General features: G+C 37.9%; 1 pseudogene; it reads right to left on the reverse strand.

The window, feature by feature from the left end:
* Nucleotides 1-2504: 2504 nt before the first annotated feature.
* LOC103585620 lies at nt 2505-3485 on the reverse strand (annotated as a pseudogene).
* Nucleotides 3486-8115: the final 4630 nt, after the last annotated feature.

The following is an 8115-nucleotide window of genomic DNA, read 5'->3' on the forward strand; positions in this document are numbered from 1 at the left end:
CCACCGGGCCGGCCCCCATATTTAAGGTATTATATTGGTCATTGTCAAATGCAAGGATAAATTGGCTAATGAGAGTTTTATACATAAATGCCTTCTTAATCCTTAAATTCTCTTAGTCTGCAGACCAGTGGGTCTATGGGAGATGCTAAGATTAGCAGAGGCATTTCTTGTCCCCTGTTACAGCCTCCTCTCTGCAAACCCCAATTAGTGTGTGAGACAGAAGTGCCTAAAAAGAAATCTGTGCATAAAAGAGGATGGGAAGATGTTGTGGTTTAACTGGAGAAAGCACATCTTATTTGGCTAAAATAGCCCACTTTTAAAATCCTAATATAAACAAAATGTTTTTCTAAATATTGTTTTCCCAGGAAGTACATGAACCACACACCTTTGACCTTGGATCTAAAATATGGATTTTCATCTTTCAAGATTCAGGGTCAAAGGTTATAGGTCATAGGTTGTTTGAGCTGGAAAAGATTTAGAGATCTTCTAGTCCATCCCTTTATTTTATGGATGAAAAAAATTATTCCCAAGCTGTCATATTTCAATAACTTCTGATAGATTGAAATATATGAGGTACTACTTCAGTTTTAATCTCTTTTCTTGGAAAGGGAACTTCTGGGGAGCCCTCTTTGCTCCTGCCCCTGTCTGGATTAGTGCTTTCTGGGCCTGGGCACAGGGGTCACTGTGGGAATTCTCTTGGCTGTCATTCTAGGGCTTGCCTTGCCTCTTTCTTGTGTGGGATCCTGAGTCTCCTTGTTTCCATGTCCTTCTCTTTCTTGCTATATACCTTCATTCTGGTGAAGAACATGCTTTATCTTGTATCTTCTATTTATTTATTTATTTATTTTTGTAGAACAGATCATCCTATTTTACTATTTCTTGTGCACAAAATATTTTCCAGAGGACAACACTGCAAATATTAACATTGGAATTGGTGAAATTAATGAATATAAATCAAAATTTTTAAGGTGGTAATTTCTCAGAAGTATGTCTTCAGGTCATTGAAAATTATCTATGAGAAACTGATCTTAGAAAAACACAATTTTTGAAGAACTCTTTCACACTGTGAGAATGACCTAATGTGAATGAGTAAAATATATTTCTGTAGTTGAATGGAAAATAGGTGCACCTCTATTGCTAAATTCTAATAATCTTCTTATTCACTTTAAAAAATTTACATATAGTAAAATTATCAGTGTTCTTTTGAATTTGCTACTTTCTCAGAATTTATATAGCTATCCCAATAATACTCTTAAAGTCTTAAGTATAATAATTTTATAAAGCCTTTTCTTCCAATGTTTCCTAAAGCCTTATTTTTAAATGACTTTTTAACATACAGAATTTTTGTACTATTTTACAATTCAGGGTTTTATTTGTGTATGTTGGTTGTTTCAAGCCACTTTGCACAGTGGTGCTGTATGACAAACGTGGGAAAGGTTGATGATAAGATGGGACAAGTACGGATTACTAGTTATGTTGAAACTCAGGCCCTTTAAAGATGCAAGAGAGGACCAGTAATTATCTATCCTTCAAGCTGGGTAAAAACTGAACAAACATACACTGGATGGAAACAAACAACAACAATGAAATCATTACAGTTTTGCTGACCACTGTGATGTTTAGTTAATCCTATTTTAAGACTTTCCTACAGTTAGCCCTCTCTACTCAAGGCACAGCAAGTCATTTCCTTCTTAATAATACATGTGTGGATCTTACGTTGGCTGTGTCTGCTTTACAACCAGTGCTCTAAACATTCAAGGCACTGCCAGCACACTGGCACATGCTGGCTCTCTGCTTTTTTCATTGTTCTGTTAACTTCTAAAGATCTCAGACAACTAGATGGTAGTACCCAGGTTCACGAGTTATTTGTGTTCATATGTTGCTTTTGAAATCTTTTCTTTTTTTTTTTTTTCTTTTTTACTGACCAGGTTCACGAGTTATTTGTGTTCATATGTTGCTTTTGAAATCTTTTCTTTTTTTTTTTTTCTTTTTTACTGACGGTAACGGGATCACAACCCTCGGTGTTGCGCCCGCACCGTGCTCAGCCAGTGAGCGGGAACCGGTCTCCACATGGGATCTGAACCCTCGGCGGGAGCGCCGCCGCACTCCCAAGCGGCACACTCTCCAGTGCGCCACCAGGCCAGCCCTGAAATCTTTTCTAAAGTCTAATTTTTTTGGGCGGGAGCGCCGCCGCACTCCCAAGCGGCGCACTCTCCAGTGCGCCACCAGGCCAGCCCTGAAATCTTTTCTAAAGTCTAATTTTTTTGGGGGGGTCTGGAAACTAGAATATTGGCTGATAATTTCCAACAAGTTATTTCAACAGATTTAAACATTTTTTCTTCAACATAACAAGTCACTTCCATTACACAAAAGTGAAGCATGGATCCATTACCACATCATCTGAGGATAGTAAAACCCCTTTCATTTTCAGATATGTAGGAACTGCCCAACCCAAAATCCTGGCACATATGGGAGGGAAAACTCTGTTCGGGAAGTCTCTGAAGTCAGTATTTATCATGAAATGGGTGTTCAGGATGATCACACCACATGAGCATTTCCACAAAGTGGACATTTCTATTCAAGGCTTCAAAGTTATTCATTTCTTCTTCAGTGAGAGAAAAGTCAATGATCTGACAATTTTCTTTGATCCATTCGGGATTAAAGCTCTTAGGAAATGACAACATCCCCTTGCTGGATGTTCAAATGCAAAACAACTTGAGCTGTGGTCTTATTGTACTTTTTCCCCGACAAGTTCAGAAATGCATCCTTTAGCAAAGGTGGAGAAGAAATATTCACCCAGTTTGGATTCCTAGAGGTCCCCAAAGGGCTATATGCAATAATAGCAATGTCATGTTGTTGGCAAAATTTCAGGAGTTTTTGCTGGGTGAAATATACATGGCACTCAACCTGGTTGCTGAGTGGGTTGTGTTTGAGTTCTGGATTGCTCAGGATGAGCTCCAGCTGCCTGAGGTTAAAATTGGATACTCTGAGGGATTTCACCAAGCCAGCATCTTTGCAAGCTTCCAAAGTCTCCCAAGTGGCACACAGATCTGACGTGATAGAAACATGTGCCGTTTTCATCTCCAGGACATATTTCATCTCCAGGCTGAAGGGCCATGTGTATTTTAGTGATGTAAAGATTGACATAATCTAGTTTGAGAATCTTGAGTGTCCTTTCCAGGGTTGGGTGGACCATCTCTGGGTCAAAATTTGTAGCCCACAGCTTTCTGCAGTAGAAAATATCCTCCCTCTGCACCTCTCCTTCTGCTGTCTTCTCTCTGATGGTGTCCACTGCTACATGCTCACTTCTGTAGATGTAGGCCCTGTCCATGTGTTGGTACCTGGTGTTGATGGCAATCTTCAGTGATGCTACACAGGTTCTTTCATGGGTCGTGTTAGGTTCTGAGTAGGTACCAAGTCCAATGATGGGAATGCTGTTTCCGTCACTTAGAGGTATGTGATGATTGGCAGCACTGAGGTACCTCCTGGAGAGAGAATCTGATGTTTCAGTTTTCTAGAAGTGATTCTGAACACCACAGGGAGAGTCTTTTTTTATCTTCTAGAGTAAGGGGACACAGCAGGTAAATTTTTGAGTTCTTGCATGCTTAAAAAATTCTTTATCCTCAAACTGATTAATAACTTGTCTAGGTATAGAATTTTGGAAATGGGATGACTGGTTAGCTCAGTTGGTTAGAGCACATTGTTATAACACCAAGGTCAAGGGTTCAGAGCTCCGAAATGGCCAGCTGACAAAAAAAGAAAAAAAAAAAGAATTTTGGAAATCATTCTCCCCTTGAATTTTGAAGGCATTGTTTCTTTGGGTTTCAGCTTCTAGTGTTGGCGTTGAGATGTCTGATGCCAGTCTGACTCCTGATAACTTCTATATGGCGTGTTTTTCATTCCAGCAGTTTTTAATTGCTGGTGTGCTGATGATGAGTCTTCAGGTGGTTTTTTTTTCATTTTTTTGGATACTAGGTTAGCCCATTAAGTCTGAAAACTTTTGTGTTTCGGTTTTATGAATTCGCTATAAATTACCAATTTGACCATTTCCTCCTTTCTATTTTTTTTCCCTGTGTTCTTTCTTTCTGGATTTTCTAGACTGGTCCTCTAATTTTTTTAATCCTTTTTCTTCTATTTCCATAATTTTTTCCTTTTTGTTTATTTTCTGGGAAGTTTCCTCAACTTTCTTTCCCAACTCTTAAGTTGAATTTTTTTATTCCTGTTATCATAATTTTAAGTTGAAAGAATTCTCCTATTTCCTTAAATATTCCTTCTTTTCATGTTGTGATATCTATTCTTATCTCTGATGCTATAATGGTAATTTTGTTTTCTTCTGGTAATATCTTAAGTTGAATTTTTTTATTCCTGTTATCATAATTTTAAGTTGAAAGAATTCTCCTATTTTCTTAAATATTCCTTCTTTTCATGTTGTGATATCTATTCTTATCTCTGATGCTATAATGGTAATTTTGTTTTCTTCTGGTAATATTTTTTTTTAAGTTTTCATCTTTGAAGGTCGTTTTTAACATATGCATTTTCTACTCTTTTTCACATTAAAGAATTTCCCTATGTTTCTGCTAACCCTGGTTTTTCTCATCCTAGTAAGAAATGAGAAACTAAAAAAGGTTTTTAAGGTTTGTGAACATGGGTGAAACTTGTGGACTGCTAGGCTTGTGTGTTTATAATTCTTTATTATATTAATGGGTTTGGGGAGAGAGTGAAAGTAAACACATATATTCAATCTATAATATTTAGCTGGGTGTTCTGGTTGGTATTCTCTTAAACTACATGCAACATTACTTGGACCTAATAAATCTTTGGTGCTTTTCTTCCAATCTTCCTCCTTTTATCAACATCCTATCTCTTTCTCCTTCCCTGTCTATCCATGTGCGTCCCTTCTACCATATTCATGTCATTTTCAAGAGAAACTTGTTCAGTGGATCTGTTTTTCTTTAACATCTTGAGTAATTTGGAAAAAGGCAGTATGGAATACAATCCAGAAAAAAATTAGAGGCATAACTGTCAATCTTTGTCCAAGGCCAGGGCTTTAGGTTAGGATGATATAAGCAAATACCAGGTAGCTTCCACTTAATTCAAGAAATATGTATCGAGCTCCAATTATGTGCTCTGCACATAATTGCCACTGTCATAAAAGTAAACAGACAAAAAATAAAATAGTATACTGTATCGCACCAGGCTTACATGCTAATATTTTCTGCCTGAGCCATGACATTGGACCGACTACTGCACATTTCATTATTTTAACAGGAACTCTGAATTGGTTCATACAGATGCTGAATGAATTAAGGTCCTCAAAAGTTTAAAATTGGAATTTTATCTAAGCCTTTTCTTCTTTTATCATTATAGAAATTTTGAATATGCCAATTCAATTTTTTTGTTGCCCCAAACTGTTTTGCACCATGCTTTCTAAGCAGGTATGCCGTATGTGTTGGTGGTTGAGGATACTGGCCTAAAACTTTGGTCAGTATGACTATAACTGCTCAGATTTGATAGAAAAATCAACGTCTCACTTCAACTTGGGAGGCAGAAAGCAAGCAAAAAGATTGCCACCATAAGGGCCACACGTGGTGAAGAAGATTCTGAGGTTAGATCCAAGTTCAGAGAAAGGGAGCCTGGTAGTACATGCACACTGTTTTTATTTCTCAGATAAGCAGTTTCCATGGGTCTCCAGTGAATGGACAAATGAGATTAGCGTGATTAACAGGCTCAAAGTCAGACCTTTCCTCTTCCGTGCCCACTCCAGCCTGTCCCCCCCTGAGTGTCTTACAACCTCTTGTCTTCCAGAATGGAGTAGGCCTTGAATTTTCTGTCCACAGCTCTATTTCTGGAACTACATTTTACATATAGAAGTATAATTAGCCCTTCCCCTAAAAACTGGCTGTTTGAATGAAGATCTGTCTGTACACAACGCCAATTAAAGATATATGCGTCTATGGTGACTACAGTTAGTAATGAAGTATTGTATGCTTGAAAATTGATAAGAAAGTAGAATTTATGTGTTCTCGCCATAAAAACGTAAGTATGTAAGGTAATATGTTCATTAGCTCGATTTAGCTATTCCACAACCTATACGTATTTCAAAACATGTTGTACATGAGAAATGTATACAATTTTTATTTGTCAATGAAAATAAATAAGAAAAATGTGTACATACCATATACTATACATGATACATATGTTTGTATAGTCCAGTCTTATCCACAATAGTTAGGTTCTATATAGTCACTTCGAACTCTGATTGGCAAATAGTGCACTGCTGCTTCTAGGAAAAGTACAAGGTTAGACACCTATGAGCCTCTGGTTACATTTTCATCAACCGATCAATACATAGCCTTGTTTTATGTGACAATTTATTTAATATAGATTGTGATTCATTAACAGTGAACTCACGGCCAACAGCACTGTAACTCATGCCTGAACAAAGCTTCTCTAACGCATGTGCTTTTCTTTGTAAGGCACGTCACTGTTTTCCTGTGCTAAGGAACACTAGAGAGCACATCAGCACTACACTTAGGAACATTTTAAACAGCAAAATAACCACCCAAAAGCAGGAAAATGTGAAAAATGCGGAACTAAATAGACTGTGAAAAAGACACTTGTTTACACTATGACAGCTGAAACAATAAGACAGTTTTGTGGCCTTAATCATGTCAGCTGGGAGCGTGTGTGGGCAGGTAGAATTTCCTGCCACTGCACATGTCTGCAAAACCACCACAGGTACTGATTGTGGAGTAACAAATAAATTTTAGCAAATAGACAAATTTGCAAATATAGAATCTGTAATTCCATAAATAATGGGATTGTGTGTGTGTCTACTGTGAACAAATGGCAAACAATACAAAATTAATCCCCAAAGCTTGGTGACATCTTCAACTTCACATGTGCATGAAGACTGACAAGGCTGACCTTGACCTTTGCCCAGTAGGGGGACAAATCCTATCTATTCCTATCAGCTATGGCAGCCAATACGTCACATGAGCCTCCAGGTTTGTTTTCCTTTCTCCTTGTTTCATTAGGTTCTGTTTTGTGAAGGAAGCCAGGTGAGTACACAGTGACCAATATTTTGGGTTGATAATGAGTAGGCATTGTTGAGATAGCTGAAGCAAGCCTCTTTCTGTTTGGGGCAGAGATCTTAAAGTCTACTGAGAGCTGCCTGAGATGCTAGAACTTCTGCTAGGTTCTGTTTTGTGAAGGAAGCCAGGTGAGTACACAGTGACCAATATTTTGGGTTGATAATGGGTAGGCATTGTTGAGATAGCTGAAGCAAGCCTCTTTCTGTTCGGGGCAGAGATCTTAAAGTCTATTGAGAGCTGCCTGAGATGCTAGAACTTCTGCTGTTGAATTATTTAGTCATGCCATAGAGGCAGGTTTTGATCTGTTTAATTTCTTTGTCCCATGTCATGACATTTAAAAAATCTATTCTGCTTCAAGAATTTCTATTCTTGTCACATGGCACAGTGATTCACACCTGGATCTGGAAGGAAAGACCAAATTATGTGTTAACATGTGGGAGAAAAACTATGAAGAGGACCACGGGTGATTATATTCACCCAGACTGTGGGTGGGCAGAGTTGGGAAGACTGAATATTTGATAGACTTACTGAACTGTGTAAAATACATTTGTGGCAACAATGGATTTTTTTTTTAACTCCACTGACTAATTTATTTTGAAAGTTGTTTTCTGATTCTGGTTGCGTGTTTCCAAGGGATGTGGTATTTTATAATGTTGTGTCAAGGAGAAATAACAGTATGGGGTGGATGGGAAGAGAGAGGAAACCAGCATGGTCCTCAAAACCTTTTGTAATTTAACTTCTGTGAGTGAGAGAAGGGTGTTGGAAAAAGTACTAGTGGAGAACTCATCCTAGTCCTGGGAGTAATGATATGATCTTATAATCATAGGACTAAATACATAGGATCTTACTGAATCATAGAACTTTCTTAATCCTCAGTGATATTAGTCTTTGGGTTAGTCAGGACTCTCTTTTCAAATAGAGAATACCTATCTGGATGGGTTTGCTTAACCAAAAATGTTCTATGTAGGCTTTAGGTCTGGCTGGATCCAGGGTTCAAATGATGTCACCAAGAGTCAATTTT

This window comes from Galeopterus variegatus, unplaced genomic scaffold (genome assembly GCF_000696425.1).
Source record: "Galeopterus variegatus unplaced genomic scaffold, G_variegatus-3.0.2 Scaffold257, whole genome shotgun sequence".
Lineage (NCBI taxonomy): Eukaryota > Metazoa > Chordata > Mammalia > Dermoptera > Cynocephalidae > Galeopterus > Galeopterus variegatus.